Consider the following 19,495-nt stretch of genomic DNA (forward strand, 5'->3'; position numbering starts at 1 on the left):
ACGTCGACCTGGGACCGGACCGCAGCGACGCACGGATGCACGCCAAGACCGTAGGATCCTACGCAGTGCCGTAGGGGACCGCACCGCCACTTCCCAGCAAATTAGGGACACTGTTGCTCCTGGGGTATCGGCGAGGACCATTCGCAACCGTCTCCATGAAGCTGGGCTACGGTCCCGCACACCGTTAGGCCGTCTTCCGCTCACGCCCCAACATCGTGCAGCCCGCCTCCAGTGGTGTCGCGACAGGCGTGAATGGAGGGACGAATGGAGATGTGTCGTCTTCAGCGATGAGAGTCGCTTCTGCCTTGGTGCCAATGATGGTCGTATGCGTGTTTGGCGCCGTGCAGGTGAGCGCCACAATCAGGACTGCATACGACCGAGGCACACAGGGCCAACACCCGGCATCATGGTGTGGGGAGCGATCTCCTACACTGGCCGTACACCACTGGTGATCGTCGAGGGGACACTGAATAGTGCACGGTACATCCAAACCGTCATCGAACCCATCGTTCTACCATTCCTAGACCGGCAAGGGAACTTGCTGTTCCAACAGGACAATGCACGTCCGCATGTATCCCGTGCCACCCAACGTGCTCTAGAAGGTGTACGTCAACTACCCTGGCCAGCAAGATCTCCGGATCTGTCCCCCATTGAGCATGTTTGGGACTGGATGAAGCGTCGTCTCACGCGGTCTGCACGTCCAGCACGAACGCTGGTCCAACTGAGGCGCCAGGTGGAAATGGCATGGCAAGCCGTTCCACAGGACTACATCCAGCATCTCTACGATCGTCTCCATGGGAGAATAGCAGCCTGCATTGCTGCGAAAGGTGGATATACACTGTACTAGTGCCGACATTGTGCATGCTCTGTTGCCTGTGTCTATGTGCCTGTGGTTCTGTCAGTGTGATCATGTGATGTATCTGACCCCAGGAATGTGTCAATAAAGTTTCCCCTTCCTGGGACAATGAATTCACGGTGTTCTTATTTCAATTTCCAGGAGTGTAAATCTGAGGGGGGTGCGATGGGGAGGTTCCCTTGTAAGTAGCGGAGAAACGAACAGTGCGGATGATGGTCCCCTTCAACAAAAAGCAGACACCTGTTGTCCTCTCGTTTCAAAAACCGATGGGTCCTCCTCCTCCCCTTTCTGGAAGCCGCGTATTAACTCCCCCTGCCACAACCGTCCGGCCAGAGCCGCTCTACCCGACTGGCCAGCATCCATTATTTCGTCCGCCGTGTTGCCGATTGCGCCCTATTGCGGCCACCATTGCTGAAATCGAGCTGCCGCCGCGAGACCAACGCCTCCATCAGAATAAGAATATCGCACAAGTGAACAAATAAAGGACAGAGAGACCCTGGGAATTCTAAGGAATCTGAGCCGCTCACTACCTTCATATGGTGAATGTAAAATAAATGCCGTAAAAACAGCATAGCGGTATAGGGCTACCTATCCGCACCGCCAGCGTCCGACGTGCCAGGCAATTGCACGAATTATTAAGACGCTAGTGGGGACAGTATGCTTGAGCGTCAAAAAGAGGACAAGAAAGAAGACTGTAACGGACAGAGAACGCGTAGGATCTGTTCTGGCTACGACGCTAGTGATTCTACACATTGGTACGAGACCTATTACTAAGAAATGTGGAATCAGCCACACAAGTTCCATTCGCGTCTTGCATAGACTGAATTTCCGTCCCTATCGTCTGTCACTATATCAGGCACTCCACGAACGTGATTTCGAGCTCCGTATAGAAATTTGTCGGTTTGCCCTTCAGCAACTGAGAGACGACCTTACCTTTTTCCAACGTGTGCTCTTTACCGATGAAGCAACGCTTACCAACCACGCTAATGTGAATCTTCATAACATGCACTACTGGGCAGCCGCAGATCCACAGTGGTTTCATCAGGTGCAACATCAACGGCCTGGGAGCGTTAACGTATGAAGCGCCATCATAGGAAATTGCATTGTAGGACTTTACTTCGTCCAGGCGTTCTAAATGTACATTCGTTCTCACACTTTCTAACGAACATTCTGAAAATGTACCCCTAAACACGGAAGTATAGGTGCACAGTGTACTTGGCTGCGACACAACGGTTGTCTAGCTCATTCGCCCCGTGTTGCAATGCAAATACTGAATGAGATCTTGAACGGACATTGGGTAGGATGAAATTCCTATGTCAAATGGCCTGAGAGGTCACCCTCTTTGACTCCTTTTGATTTCTTTCTTTGGGAGGCACTCAAAGAAGCAGTTTCGTCGGAGCACCAATGCTTGCTCTACCATGTCATCCACTGTAATTACATCTGTTCATCGTTCTTTCGAACGGCGATTGCAAATGTGCCTTTCAGTCCATGGTCAACAGTTTGAACACATGCTTTCAAAATTGTTCAAATGGCTCTGAGCACTATGGGACTCAACTGCTGTGGTCATAAGTCCCCTAGAACTTAGAACTACTTAAACCTAACTAACCTAAGGACAGCACACTACACCCAGCCATCACGAGGCAGAGAAAATCCCTGACCCCGCCGGGAATTGAACCCGGGAACCCGGGCGTGGGAAGCGAGAACGCTACCGCACGACCACGAGATGCGGGCGAACACATGCTCAAATAAAGGATAAAGTTATTATTTTGGACTACAAAATACATGTTATGTCACTTCAGTAGTTACCAAATCATTGTTAGTAAACTGTTTAATTCATTTATGTGTGTACGAAGTTGCACTGCAGTGTCAAATAAGTTGACAGCGTGTATTGCGTGACACTGTCATTACGTTCAGCATGAAAAGTAGAATACTTATTTTACCCTGTACTTATGGTCAACAAAGTATTTTTAATAAAATGTTTAGTCCAACAAATTTATCCCACATGACTTAACTTAAAGCAGTGTAAATAGAGACAGTTGTCCGATGGCATGTGTTTTACCTCTAAGAACCATACAGCCTCGGACAGGGAAACAGAGGTGGAATCTAACGTCTAACATATAGATATTCAATGGTTTGCTTCTCGCAGCCTACAAGACTTCTTTGTTTTTGAAGAATGATCAGTTGATTTCGCTGTTTCAGCTAACATAAATCTGGGAGGATATACAAATTTGAAATAGTTTTCCTCTGTGATACCCTATATTGTAGCCTATGTCGTATTCCCATATACAATATTCGCAGGTGAACCTGTATCTCCGTCGTAAACTCTTTCAACGTGAAATAAAGTTTTATCATCGTAGCGCAGGATTACCTTACGGCGTACAACATCCCTGCCTGATCCGAGACGCCTGCTTGGCAGTGTTTGCACCGATAACGCCGTTTCAGCCTGCTCTGCTCTCACATTCTAAGGCATTTCTAGAATTTCTTTTACAAAAGGTTTCAACTCTATATCATTGTAATTGACTTCTCAAGATCTATCGAATGCAGTTATAAAAAGTATACGGTTTCATTTGAAAAAAATACTTGGTTCAGTATCTGCAATGATATCAACACCAAAAGCATTAACCAGACAATAACATACGTGCCTCCCGACGCTCTAACATTTCCTGAAAACCGCGTTTCGATGTGTGTAACCGTTCACGAAGTAAAAGGGGTTTTACGTCTTGCGTGAATCAGCCTGTATACGGTATATGTATAGTGTCAACGGACTGTAATTTTTTGTTCAGTTTTGCTGAATAGTTACTGAACGAGGTAAAAATTATTGTGAATAAAATTTTTAGCTACCTACAAAGACGTTGCTGTTATTAAACTTGCTACAGTGTTGGAACTTTGTTCCGTGCTAGGAATGGAATGCAGTGACTATTTTGTGGGACGTAGTCTAACAACTCAAGGTCTCAGTTACACCTCAGCTTTTTTCCTTCCCTCCGGGAAAAACAGAGGCAGAAGTTGAGGTGTGAGGTAGTCTCGAAAGGTAAACTCAGTTGGTTGATTATGGAGGTCAAGAAGAGTTCAGGAAAATAATGAGAAGACCAGTAGATATTTACCAATACGTCCGTCTGGAGTTGGCGGTGAACCGAATCAGTCTTGCAAAAGAAACTACTCCAACTTTTCCCTTCACTGATTAAGGAACCCTAGGTCAGGGTGAGCGGAAATGAATTTTAATCACATATCTTGCCTAAACTGACCCTTATAACCCCTGCGTCGTACCTCTCGGGTCAGGAAACGAATCTCACATGTTGTTCTGATCGGTCTTCGTTCCCGGAAATCCGGAATTCGGGCCCTCGTGCCACGAGTGTTGACATCCTACGCGCGAGCATTGCAGTGCGGTGGCGCTAACGGCGTCAGCGCTGGCCACTAAGTGTGGCACACTCTCCCAGTTGCCGACTGCCCATGCTACGAGCACAGCGTTGAATAGGGACACTACGGCAAAGAAGCAGAGTTGCACTGACTATAGTCGATGTACAGGATTGTGTAATTTGTAGCCAAGAGTTGTGGTTATTCGGTGATGGATCGCCCTATGTTGTATGTAGCATCATCGTTGTCAGCAAGATGGGTAACGGTAGCTTAATGCGGCGAAAGACTGTTCGAAAACGTTTACTTCAATTTGTAAAAAGAGAAGGCCCAATATAACACGCCACCCTCAAAAAGTGTGACGCTGTCGTTGTGGATTACTATAAGGACGGGCTACGACGGCAACGTGGAGTTGTTAAGTCTGTTTTTTGCAAAGGAGTGTTATAACACGTACCCGTCGTCCTAAAATGATGGTAACGACCGTTGCTGAGTTAGTAGTTCCTCTCAAGAGTGTGATACGGGTCGATTTTTTTCTGTTAAACTAGACCCTACCTGATTTTATTACGGGAAATTTTGAAAGTATCCCTCTAAACAATTACTGGGGAAGCAAGAGTAAATACCTTTCATTATTAGCAACCTCCATACCTATATCTCAAGTGGACACAACACTTCAAAATTATGTACACTTTATGTAAAGTGAAAATATCGTGAGGGCAGGAATTAATATTCTGATATCACAAGTATGTTTTATAGATACGAAAAATTCTCTCTGGTATGGATATACACATATTTTTCTTTCTGATTCGAAATAAATAGAAAATTCATTTAATTCTGAAATATTACTTCGTCAGGCTGAAGCAAGCCTCTGCTAGTGTTGTTTTACATAAAGATAAATTTTCAACAACCAAAGGCTACTGTACTGTGTTAACCGAAAATCGGATTTCGAAAATAACTTTAAAATGCAGGATGTTGATAACGTACAGCGTGATAAATTAAAGAAAACCCTTTTTAAGCTAGTTTTGGGAATATATTAAAATATCACACGATCTTCCACTCGTACAAGTCATTGGCCATATTTGCGTACATGGTAAGGAAACAAATTTTTAAAATTCAATACTTAAAACTAGTATTTAACGGTAATTCAACTTACATCAATAGGCAGAAAGCCTTTATACAACGAATGGTATGCAGACCATGCAAGACGAGTCAAGGCCTAAGAAACAAGATAAAGAAAGCAAACGGTAAGAAAGATACCATGGCGTCCTTCCTTGATATAGTCGTCCATGCACTTTCTATATGTCACTGAGAAATCTAAAGTTTGAGTACACTACTTGTGATACACTGAAAAGTCAAAGAAATTGGTACAGACATGCGTATTCAGATACAGAGATATGTAAACAGGCTGAATACGGCGCTGCAGTCGGTAACGACAATATAAGGCAACAAGTGTCTGACGCAGTTGTTAGATCTGTTACTGCTGCTACAATAGCGGTTTATCAAGATTTAAGTGAGTCTGAACGTGATGTTATAGGTTGCGCACGAGCAATGGGATCTCAGAGGTTGTGATGAAGTGGAGTGATATGGCTCTAGATAGGGCTCTGACAGATAACACGTACGTAAGCATCCTGTCTGATCACCTGCATCCGTTCATGTCCCTTGTGCATTCCGACGGACAATGCAACGCCTCAAACGTCCTGAATTTACACAGAGTGGCTACAGGTACACTCTTCTGAGTTTAAGCACTTCCGCTTGCCACCAAACTCCCCAGACATGAACATTAAAGAACATATCTGGGATGCCTTGCAACGTGCTGTTCAGAACATATCTCCAACCTTTCGTACTCTTATGGATTTATGGACAGCCCTGCAGTGTTCATGGTGTCAGTTTCCTCCGGTACTACTTCAGACATTAGTCGATTCCATGTCACGTACTGTTCCGGGACTTCTGCGTGCTCGCGGAGGCCCTACACGATATTAGGCAGGTATAACAATTTCTACATCTACATCTACATCCATACTCCGCAAGCCACCTGACGGTGTGCAGTGGAGGGTACCTTGAGTACGTCTATCGGTTCTCCCTTCTATTCTTGTCTCGTATTGTTCGTGGAAAGAAAGATTGTCTGTATGCCTCTGTGTGGGCTCTAATCTCCCTGATTTTATCCTCATGGTTTCTTCGCGAGATATACGTTGGAGGGAGCAATATACTGCTTGAATCCTCGGTGAAAGTATGTTCTCGAAACTTTAACAAAAGCCCGTACCGAGCTACTGAGCGTCTCTCTTGCTGAGTCTTCCACTGGAGTTTATCTATCATCTCCGTAACGCTTTCGCGATTACTAAATGATCCTGTAACGAAGCGCGCTGCTCTCCGTAGGATCTTCTCTATCTCTTCAATCAACCCTATCTGGTACGGATCCCACACCGGTGAGCAGTATTCAAGCAGTGGGCGAACAAGTGTACTGTAACCTACTTCATTTGTTTTCGGACTGCATTTCCTTAGGATTCTTCCACTAAATCTCAGTCTGGCATCTGCTTTACAGACGATTAATTTTATGTGGTCATTCCATTGTAAATCACTCCTAATGCCTACTCCCGGATAATTTATGGAATTAACTGCTTCCAGTTGCTGACCTGCTATATTGTAGCTAGATGATAAAGGATCTTTCTTTCTATGTATTCGCAGCACACTACACTTGTCTGCATTGAGATTCAATTGCCATTCCCTGCCCCATGTGTCAATTCGTTGCAGATCCTCCTACATTTCAGTACAATTTTCCATTGTTACAACCTCTTGATATACTACAGCATCATTCGTAAAAAGCCTCAGTGAACTTCCGATGTTATCCACAAGGTCATTTATATATATTGTGAATAGCAACGGTGCTACGACACTTCCCTGTTGCACACCTGGAATCACTCTTACTTCGGAAGACTTCTCTCCATTGAGAATAACATGCTGCGATCTGTTATCTAGGAACTCTTCAATCCAATTCGTCTAATAGCCCATATACAATTCGTCTAATAGTCCATATACTCTTCTTACTTCGTTCATTAAATGACTGTGAGGAACTGTATCAAACACCTTGCGGAAGTCAAGAAACACGGCATCTACCTGGGCACCCGTGTCTATGGCCCTCTGAGTCTCGTGGACGAATAGCGCGAGCTGGGTTTCACACGATCGTCTTTTGCGAAACCCATGCTGATTCCTACAGAGTAGATTTCTAGTCACTAGAAAAGTTATTATACTCGAACATGATACGTGTTCCAAAATTCTACAACTGATCAACATTTGAGATATAGGTCTATAGTTCTGCACATCTGTTCGACGTCCCTTCTTGAAAACGGGGATGACCTGTGCCGTTAAGCTTACATCGCTGTAATCACATTTTCCACTAATTGGAAGCGTCACACTGTCTTGGTGTTATCGTCGTATTAATCAAAAGGCGAAGAACTGGTGCGCTGCCGCCTTCATATCGTTTCCAAAACGGTGGCACATTGACGCGTGCCTGTGTTGTTTGGTCGGATGGTCAGACTGTTGTCGACAGCGCAGGCATTGCTAGACCAGTTGTCTTGTTTGGAGCTGGTATTGGCTTTGTTCAGTGATTTTAAAGGTTTCTGTAATGTTGTTTCTTTGCCTTTTGTAGCGGTTGTTGCGGAGCACGTTTGTGTAACGTATGGCGCTTCGCTTGTACTGACACACCACGGTAGTTAGTTACTTTAATTTAGGGTGCTTGACCGTAAGTATTGATCTGGGTACGGTCGCATTGGTTCACTTGACTTGTTCTGCGCTACGCCCTATGATCAGTTACGCTAAAACTGTTCGGTGGTTGCTCTTGCCTGTGCCTCTACGGCTAATTATGGATAAATTTATGGGCACCTGTAGCTGATTTTGTGATTCTGTAGGCGTAGTGGGCAGCTCATGTGACACTAACTTATTTGTGTTTGAGCAGAGTAGTTATGAGCTGGCCAGCCTTAAGCCTTTTTTGAAGTATACTAAATTTTAAAAGTGTCCTTGCTAAGACATCGGTTGTGCTTCTTCTGTCATTTAAGTTGCTATACTAATAAATTTAAACACCACTACATAAGTTGCCTCACGCCCCTCAGGTCTGTGATACATAAATACATAGTAGTTTAAGTTGGTGGGTTCCTGACGTGGCCATCGCGCACCAGAGGCCTTAAGGGGCATGCTGGTACTATTTGAAGGTGGCAGGTTGAATAATAGTTACCTATTTATTCAACTTTAAGCCCTTATATTTATGTTAATGCAACCTTAAGTTTTGTTGTTGTTGTCATAGTCGTTGGCGCCAGACATTTAGTCAATACTAAATCACTTGCAGGACGAAAGTAGTAGCAGACGTGGTAATTTCAGTGATCCTGCCGCAGCGTGTTCCAGTTTTGGCCAGGGTCATGTCTCACCAGCCGTTCCTGCGGGATGCGTCCCTGATAGCCGACCCAGATTTGGATTTCTGCCAGCAGGATCGAGACGGCGGCCCCACGTACCCATCATCTAGCGGGTGTCGGGCGCCGGCCATCCTGGGGAGCTTGATCCTTCTATTATTTGGAACAGTCTAAAGAAGTAAAGAGATTTTATTGAATTCAACCTCGACAATTAATACTCAGTCCACCACTTCCATCAAAACTAGCTCTAATGGTCGAAGTTACAATCTGTTTAATCTGTAAAGAGGTATTGTACGGTCAGAGTTAGGAAAATCCGCATAAATGGTAGCGATGTAATTGTAATTTATGATTTCTGCATCACAGCCATAAATCGGCGATAAAAAGTAATACTGAGATAGCATATGTCGTGGTACAGTAGTCAGTAGCTGAATTACTAAACTACTAGAAGGTCTCTAGTTCGAAGTCAGTAATTTGTATATAGTATTATTATCATTATTATTATTATGTCTCGCTAAGCAGAAAACGAAATAATAACCATACCCGCTTCTGTAGAGCTGTGTACTCTCCTATCTTTAAGGGTGGGTATTTTATCAACTATTAATTTATCTGTTGTTGTTGTTGTGGTCTTCAGTCCTGAGACTGGTTTGATGCAGCTCTCCATGCCACTCTATCCTGTGCAAGCTTCTTCATCTCCCAGTACCTACTGCAGCCTACATCCTTCTGAATCTGCTTAGTGTACTCATCTCTTGGTCTACCGCTACGATTTTTACCCTCCACGCTGCCCTCCAGTGCTAAATTTGTAATCCGTTGATGCCTCAGAACATGCCCTACCAACCGGTCCCTTCTTCTAGTCAAGTTGTGCCACAAACTCCTCTTCTCCCCAATTCTATTCAATACCTCCTCATTAGTTATGTGATCTACCCATCTAATCTTCAGCATTCTTCTGTAGCACCACATTTCGAAAGCTTCTATTCTCTTCTTGTCTAAACTAGTTGTCGTCCATGTTTCACTTCCATACATGGCTACACTCCATACAAATACTTTCAGACACGACTTCCTGACACTTAAATCAATACTCGATGTTAACAAATTCCTCTTCTTCAGAAACGCTTTCCTTGCCATTGCCAGTCTACGTTTTATATCCTCTCTACTTCGACCATCATCAGTTATTTTGCTCCCCAAATAGCAAAACTCCTTTACTACTGTAAGTGTCTCATTTCCTAATCTAAATCCCTCAGCATCACCCGACTTAATTCGACTACATTGCATTATCCTCGTTTTGCTTTTGTTGATGTTCATCTTATATCCTTCTTTCAAGACACCGTCCATTCTGTTCAACTGCTCTTCCAAGTCCTTTGCTGTCTCTGACAGAATTACAATGTCATCGGCGAACCTCAAAGTTTTTGTTTCTTCTCCATGGATTCTAATACCTACTCTGAGCTTTTCTTTTGTTTCCTGCTTGCTCAATATACTGATTGAATAGCATCGGTTAGAGGCTACAACCCTGTCTCACTCCCTTCCCAACCACTGCTGCCCTTTCATGTCCCGTGACTCTTATAACTGCCATCTTCTTTCTGTACAAACTGTAAATAGCCTTTCGCTCCCTGCATTTTACCCCTTTCACCTTCAGAATTTGAAAGAGAGTATTCCAGTCAACATTGTCAAAAACTTCCTCTAAGTCTACAAATGCTAAAAACGTAGGTTTGCCTTTCCTTAATCTTTCTTCTAAGATAAATTGTAGGGTCAGTATTGTCTCACGTGTTCCAACATTCATTTAATTTTGCTATACGCGAAACATTTCTTTAGAAGATTTGATAGATGGCATAAGCTGTGGCTCAAAAACTGTGTATACGGTCACACTTTCATATAACAGGTAAGAAGAGTGAATTTGATACAGATACCGACCAAATAAAAGGAAACAAGGAAATCCCATGATCTGGTTCAGAGGAACACGCAATGGTCGACCGAACACCTTGTGAGCCTCACAAGGGGCACCTTTGACCTCGAACGAAACGCTCGGAACCGCACGAAACTATACTTAGAATAACAGTAGATCATAAAAAACAGCGTTATACGTCATTTCCATGCAAAACGTTACATTCTACCACAAACGACAATTTAATAGTGGTAAATAATGTAACATGATATCAGTACTGTGGGAGAGAACCTATATGTAATTCAGTAACGTCAGTGTATCACTACATTTCAACCAACATTGCCGAAAACTCACTGCTTAAAGTAATTTTAATAGTGCAAAACACCAGTGTCCTACATACCTCATGGTGCTTATATTAGTCCTGATAATGTAGTTAAGGGATATCGCTGTTTAAAATAACTTTCGCGTTCGAGCAGTCAAGTATCAAAAGCCACATTTCTTATATTTCCAAATGATGATATAGGTATGTAAATGTCATAACTTGCTTTTCACAGAGGGTAGTGCTACCCAGTCGTATACGTTGGCGCAGAAAATGGACTGTAAATAACAGAGTGAAATTTGAGGATGAAATAACGATGAAGTATCTTCACTCGTGGTTTGGCAAATTGTAGTCCTAAAAAATCAGCAACCTTTCCGATACAGAACTTAGCGGAAAGAAGTAAACGTCAAGGGTTAGCAATATTTCGTTGATTTAAGTGATAATATCTCGGCATAACATCTTTCTTTGGAAAACTTGCGTCGAGAAAGTTACGATCCGTATGAACTGGCCAGGAATCACACAGCAGTATGCCCTTCTCACTTGTTACATATTCGCCTGGGACTGAAGTCAGAAAACGCTTCATATATTGTTTGGTCATTCCTCCACATTTGATTACCTCCACATGAATTTTTCGTGGGTATGTTGCTTCAAGTTTCTTTGAAATGATTGGGCCGAGAGTGCCTTTTGCCTATTAAAAGCAGATGTACAACATATCTGCTAGTTTGCCTGTCACTGATGAAGCCACATCGGTTGTGTAGCTATGGATAGAGCTATGGACATATTGCAGCACACTAGCTGCAGTTTTAGGCCCTCTATGAGACACTGTTGATGATGGAAACATGTTCACTCCCTCCACAATCTGGTAAGTCTTCTGACGTATACTATTATCGTCTTCTATGTCCTTAAGTTTGAAAAATGTAGTTATGTGCCAAGGATGAAATGCCATATTCAGCCTTAAGATTTGTGACAAACGAAATTGGAGCTTTGAAATTGTCCAAGCCAAACGTTTTAGATGCTTCTAGTGCCTACATTTCCGGGCGCCAATATTGAACTATAGATCCATACGAACTTGCTCCATCAAATTAGGATATTACATGCTCTTTTATACTTTGTAACTGAGATATCTGTTTCCTGTCAAACGAGTTCTGCCCTCCTTTTGCCAGACACATTATTCAGAACTGATCTGCTCTTTGACTTACTTTTAATGGACGTTAGGCGCCTCATTAATTTACTATAAGATCTAAAGCCACGATAATAATACATAAATGTTCTCTAGTACGACGTCATCAATATCTTCTGATACATTGGGCTTCTACTGTCTGGATGGAAACAGTTCGCACTCACTGTGACTGCACTGTTCCTGTTGCTCTGTAGATGAGCGTCGTGTAGCACTTAAACAGCAACATTCAGGCTCAAGTTATTCCGTCCTTCAAAATCGGTTATCTACCCAGCGTAGCTACAGGTACTTTTGTGTCGTCGACTTTATGTTTCTAAATGATAATGTTGTACCTGTAAACTTTCTATCCTCGACCGCGATTTCAGTTCCATATTCAGCACGCCGCAACTTTTTCTCTAGTGTTTGAACCGCATTCGTAGGATTAATTCTCTTCATGATTTCACTGTATACAGCTCACACACCAACATGCAGGTGAACACTAAAAGAGGCACATCCGTACTGCGGTTATACCACTGACGCAACTCGAGCCCTTGTTAGGGCCACCGTCTGATGGCACTAGCAGACCAGTGTGGAATTTTGCATGGAGATGACGTAGGCGAACGTAGTTTTGTGATCGAGTGTTAGTCTAAGCATGGTTTCGTGCGGTTCCGAGCATTCGAGATCAAAGGTGTCCCTTGTCAGTCATTGATCATCGGACGCAGTATGTAGGGGTAAGGAGTCAGCACGCAGCACTCCCAGCCGTTAGACGTTCCGACCTTCGAGGCGCTATCTATCAGGCAACTAATCAGCTGGCACCATGAGGCGACTGCATCCCAGCCCAGTCCTGCTTCCAAGGAAAAATCACTGGATCACTAAATCTACTTCGTTTCCATGAATTGAATTTCTTAATTTCATGGAGGGATATCTATACAGTTTTGATGTTCTCCTTGCGGCTGTACATGATATAAGCCTAACAGTGATCGTTGCCCTCAAGACTAGGTAGTTTTTCCACGACTATCACTGTTTGCAAACAGAAACATTAGATATCATACCACAACATTTACTGAGGGTTGCCATGATCTGCATGTGGTAAGTTAGTTTGGTATCTGAGTCTTAACGAACTAAATCGTATTCTGTTGTGTTTTATTGAAAAAGTACGCAGGGTGTTGTCTTAAAATGACAGGGGAAATAATGCTGTTTCTGATACACGATGTATTATCTTACATTTCATAGTAAAAGTCGGCCTCTGGAGAAGTTAACACTCACGCTGGAAAAGAACACCTTGGTTTGACTAAAGTCTTCATGGGTCCAAATATAAAGAGAATCACCTTACTGTCAAATGAGATAATGTCATCATGCCAAAATTTCGTATTTCAAATTTACACCGAAGTCAGGAGTATTTTCCAAATGGACTTGTTTTTGAAAATTGAATGCCGTCGCTACATTGGCTGGATGAAGAAAAAGGGTGATGAACCATGTGGTAATTGTAGTTGTCGTCGGATAGATAACAGCGTTCCTTTATGGTTCATTTGATGAAAACTGTTCATTTCCGAAATACTAAAAAGTAGAAAGCCTTTAATTTTTAGTCATTGTCTATGTACGATGCTTTCAAATGCCATCTAATTAATTTATTTTAGGTTACAACATTTTCTGATTCGATTACGACATGTAAGGTGTGTGAAAATGGCAAAATCCAGAAAGAATGGCCCGGATATTTTCAAGTTTGGAGGTTACCCGAGAGTGCTAGCAACATCTGATTAAAATAAGGGAGAGAGATGGCGTAAAAGTGTGCTTAACAGCTTCGTCTCTTGCGTGAAAGGATGAAAGCATGTTGGCAATGTCAGAGACAGGCCGTCAAAGCTAGTGGGAAGATGAAAGCAAGCGCCAATACGCCTCGCCAACATCAAAGGATGTGGTGTGATTGCAACACGAAATAGCCGCCCACTATTTTGTCGCACTACCACATTGGACCAGCAGCTGGATAAGTACGCCAATAATATCTGATTTGCTGACTTTATATACTTAGCTGTCACGTAGGATAATCATTTGTGACAATGAATTTAAGCTCTAGAAGGTATTTATTCTACCAATGTGGGCAGCAAGAAGTTTTGTACTGCTGACAATCGAAGGTCTTGTATAAGGCTCTTCAGGGACCTTGGAAGTTTGACACATGCCAGTACATACACTCGCAAAAGGTATGCATGGTTAATAAAAAGAGTAAATTTAAGATAAACTACAACGCCAGAGATTGTAAGACAGCAATATTTTGCAACCATATATCTAATATTCTGTACGTTTTCTTCGATTGATGTTTAGACCATGGTTTGGGATGCACAACCTGATTATTAATCATTTCCGTGGCTGATACTGGCTACCATCACGTAGTAAATGTTTCTGTAATACTGAATGTCTGGAGTTAATTAGACCTCAGCACCGACAGAAATGGCCGCTTGATCCACACATTCCTCAGAGGCCGCCAACGGCTAAGGAGGGCTGGCAAGGGACTGGTTGTGTTCAGCAGGGGCGAAAATTTACTGCCGAGAGAGACAGTAGAGCTAGGAGGCGGCGGTTTACTGTACTGGAGGCCGAAGAACCCACTCTGCGTGGACAGTGTGGGTGAGAAATCGCTCTTAGTTGGAATGGAAAAAATGTCACTATAGCGTACCTGCGTTGTCGATGGAACAAGGCTGAAAGACATACATTTAGTGTGAAGGAACGTGCGGGAACCCAAAAGATGGTCGTGAGCTGACCTTTGAGGAATCTACTTACGGGAAGCGGTGAGGCACAAATACCGCCGAAAAGAAGAGACACTTATTTGATTGGCAGGATATTAAAGATGTAGGAAAGGAAATGGAAACTACAAGAAAATCTTCTCAAACTTACATCTGTTGGCTGTCAGATTCATGATTCATGTGGATGGAAGTAACGTTTTTGAAAGGGCCGCTGGCATTCGTCACATGAGCAAACGTGTAGACACCGTGTCCAGGAGAGAGTATGGTATGACTTGTAGAGACACTTCCCTGCAGGGGTCGATCGAAGACACTTCCCTCTGGGTACTGAGCTACAGACTTCGCTGGCGAGAGCAACTGTGGAAAACCCGGTGATTAGATTTTTAGAAGTGTTCCTTCTGATACGAGGAGTGAAGTCGTTTCTCTCTTAACAGAGATGTTATTGTGCTCACTAGAGTGACGACTCCTTAGCTCTCTGAGGAGTCTGACTCTCAATGAAGGACTTCCTTATGGAAGAATACTTGAGTGAATTCCTGTTCCTGGCTAGTGAGAAAACAGAATTCTTGATTGGTTTTCTGCCTTGTACTGAGGTAATTCTAGCAGTAGGAGTTTGTGGACGGCATAATGCGTACATTGTGTAGGCAGAGAATTGCAGGTTGTAATCTTACCCTCGCTAACATCATCATTAGAGTTCTCATTCTTTGCACAAATTCTGAAAACTTCGAGAGGAGTAAGATTACAAAAGAAGACATTTTGTACTTATCTTGATTATCTCGTTGTCGTTGTTGTTGCTGGCCCTAAATCTTGTTGTGTCCAGGAATACATTCCTGCTGCTGGAAATTTTGATTTAACATTGCGGGTTCTTGAAGACGAAATAACTAATGAAGAGTTCACTGTTGCTATGAATGTCTTTTCATTTTAGCCCATGATTCTAAATCACACCGACTTTATAATTCCCACATTCAAAACATCAGTAATTAAATTGTTGGTGTCAAACTTATAAAAACGTCTGAGGTATGCCCACTACCACTTACATTCTGCCGGCCGAAGTGGCCGTGTGGTTAAAGGCGCTGCAGTCTGGAACTGCAAGACCGCTGCGGTCGCAGGTTCGAATCCTGCCTCGGGCATGGATGTTTGTGATGTCCTTAGGTTAGTTAGGTTTAACTAGTTCTAAGTTCTAGGGGACTACTGACCTCAGCAGTTGAGTCCCATAGTGCTCAGAGCCATTTAACTTTTAACTTACATTCTACCGTACTCGCAATTTCCAAAGAGATTACAAAGCAAAGGAGTTTACATACTTTCTCAACAGGAGAAGAATCACTACCAATTTGTATCATTATTTCATAAATAAATCCAGAAACAAATTTAATAATCAGCTTTAGATTGCACAATTCATAATATGAATTTTAAGTATGCCGGATATTTTGTAATTTCAATTATTCTTAAAAGAAGAACACTTTCAACCATTAGTACATATCGGTTGTAACACGTTAATTTCTTTTTATACATTTTAGTCTGAAAAATAATACATCGTACACAAAATCATATCAATTCTCCCAGTGAAACAGCCGAGATAATTTTAACCTGTGCAGGAAATGATAATATACGTGGTATCGGTTATTTCTGTACAAAAAAGGCAATGTTAGAGGAGCGTGACTCGCTACAAGGGACACAACGTACATCATCTGCACAGTGGTTAATGCCCCACAGAGCGGTTTATCGTTGCAGTAGATCTGCTGTCCTTACTTGAATTGGTGATGTGATCACTCCGGCTCGGCAGAGAGGGAAACACTTTGTAAGTAGGCTGTTTAGGTTTTTTTATTGGTAACGCCACCTCTGTATGAAAATCACTGGCTGTGCTGTGTGCAGTCTGTGGCTGTTTTGCATTGTTGTAAAACTCGCCATTGTAGTGTTAGGCAGCTGGCTGTTAACAGCGCGTAGTGTTGCGCAGTTGGAGGTGAGCCGCCAGCAGTGGTGGATGTGGGGAGAGAGATGGCGGAGTTTTGAAATTTGTCATGAACTGCTATATTTATATATGATGATATCAAGGTAAATACATTGTTTGTTCTCTATTAATATCTTTCCTTTGCTAACTATCCCGATCAGTAGTTAGTGCTTTCCATAGTTTGAATCTTTTATTTAGCTGGCAGTAGTGGCGCTTGCTGTATTGCAGTAGTGGGAGAAACGAAGATTATTGTGAGGTAAGTGATTTAGTGATTTGTGAAAGGTATAGTTTAATGTTAGTCAGGGCCATTCTTTTGTAAGGATTTTGTGAAAGTCAGATTGCGTTGCGCTAAAAAATATTGTGTGTCAGTTAAAGCACAGTCATGTACAATTGTTCTAAGGGGACGTTTCGTGTACAATTGTTCAAAAAGGGGACGTTTCATATGGCGACCCTGCCAGGATACCTCACTAGAATCTTCTGATTTTTTCTTGTAGTTTGTGTAATTAGTGTAGCTATTGTTTATTGCTAGCGCGTAATTATAGAGAGAATTTCCTTTGTAGTTGTAGTTTTTCATTGTTGTACAGTAAAACAGTTGTGGCATGCATGTAGATTTGCACCAAGTATTTCGCAGCTGCAATTAACTAGATATTATTTTCAGTGCTATGTTAATGTGTTCTCTTATTTTTGCTCTTCAAATTGTGCTTTTCTGTGTTATCGTGTGAAATATTGTGACAATAATGGCGTGTGAAAAACGTAACACTAAGCTCCAAAGTAAACTGAGAAATAATAGTGACGACGAGCGTAGCTTGCCAGCACCAATGTGTAATGAATTAACAGACGTTCAAAGTAGTAATTTGGTAACTGTGCATAGGGAAATGGAGCGGGCGTCAAATAATGGCGTAGATAATGAAACAAGTAGTGAACAGGGAAGCATTATCGATCGATCGGTCGGCAGTAGCTCGCCTCAGGAATCCGAAATGACAGGACACAATTTTGCAAATACTGTAGATCCAGGTTTTGCGTCCTCACCGTTTTTTCAAATGAGTCAAGACACATTTTCTGCTTGTCAAAATGTGAATGTTTCCGGTGCAAATTCACTGCCGAAAAGCACTGAGGAACATGTTCCAGACACCAGTGCATTGTTATTACAATTAATACAACAAATGGGACAAACACAACAAAAGCTTCAAAAGTTAGACACAATGGAACAAAATCTTCGAAAGTTAGACACAGTGGAACAAAATCTTCAAAAGTTAGACACAATGGAACAACACCAGAGACAAACACAGCAACAGTTAGACGCAATGGAACAAATTCTTCAAAAGTTAGACACCACGCTTGAACAAACACTTGAAGATTTAACTACTGAGTTACATAACATTGAATCGAAATGTCAAAAAGTCTGCAATGACGTAAAAACACAAATTTGTGAGCATTTTCAACCTATTTTTTCGCGTCATGAAAATGCATTACAGAATCACGAAGCAGCCATAAAAGAACTGCAAACCATCGTTCATGAAAATCATGAGACCTAGTCGGCTAAAATTGACTCAGTTGCATCTACCAATTCGGTTACGCAACTTGCAAAAACTCCGGAAAACTTAAAGGACACAGTAGATACTCTGAAACTTGGTTCAGAAAAACACACTGAGGAAATAAGTACACTATCGGATAAAGTAGCCGAACTATTAGATCAGTTCACTAACTTATCTACAAAGGTAGATGATGATCTGAATGACACAACACCTGTAGCCTTCACTGACACTGAAGAGTATGAAGAAATTAGAAAATTCAAACAAAATCAAAATCAAATCAATACACAGTACAAAAGAGAAATCCGGGAAGTGCAAGATCAGTTGGCACAAGTAGTACAAGAATTACGTATTTCAGAGGACACTCGCGCCCCAATACGGGAAGAGGGACATAGAAATACGGAACAGCCACAAAATAATAACACAGCGCATTTCGGAAATTATGAAAGAAATTGGCAATGTGCACCGAATTTTGAGATTGAACCGCCGACACGACGTAACAATGACCGACATGCGACTCGCCGACACGATGATTTTGACTATAAGCTGTTCATTACTAAACGTAAATTCAAAACGTTTAAAAATTCTGGCAACGACATTCATCCACAAGCGTGGCTCCATCAATTCTCTCATTGTTTTCCTCCCAACTGGTCATTGCAGCACAGATTAGAATTTATGTGTGGCTACTTGGAGAATGAACCAGCTGTAAGAATGCGATCGGTCATTCACGATTGTCACAGTGAAGGAGAATTTTATCATGCCTTCCTCTCAGCCTATTGGTCTCAAGCCACACAAGACCGAGTAAAACATAGCATCATAATGATGAAACGTTTTGAACAATCTGAATTTTCCAGTCTTATGAAATATTTTGAAGACATGTTGCATAAGAATCAGTATCCTTCAAACCCATACAGCCCCTCAGAACTCATCCGCATTTGCTTAATGAAATTGCCTGAACATTTACGACATATTATTTCGGCAGGACGTTGCAAAGACGACATTGAAGCTTTTCAGGGACTCTTACAAGAATTAGAAATTGACACTGACAATCGCGGAACGCGAAAACATGAAAACAACAATTACAGGTCACATCCGCCACATTTCCGTGATGACAGAAATATTAAATGGACACGACAAGGCTATTCTCACAACACAAATCGTGACCAAAACAGACACCACCCTTATGACAACCGCTGGCAGAATAATAGTTACAGAGAAAGATCGCATTTCCGTAGTAATGAATATGACAGAGATAACCATAGAAGCCGGCCGAAGTAGCCGTGCGGTTAAAGGCGCTGCAGTCTGGAACCGCAAGACCGCTACGGTCGCAGGTTCGAATC

Source organism: Schistocerca nitens, chromosome 5 (genome assembly GCF_023898315.1).
Source record: "Schistocerca nitens isolate TAMUIC-IGC-003100 chromosome 5, iqSchNite1.1, whole genome shotgun sequence".
NCBI lineage: Eukaryota > Metazoa > Arthropoda > Insecta > Orthoptera > Acrididae > Schistocerca > Schistocerca nitens.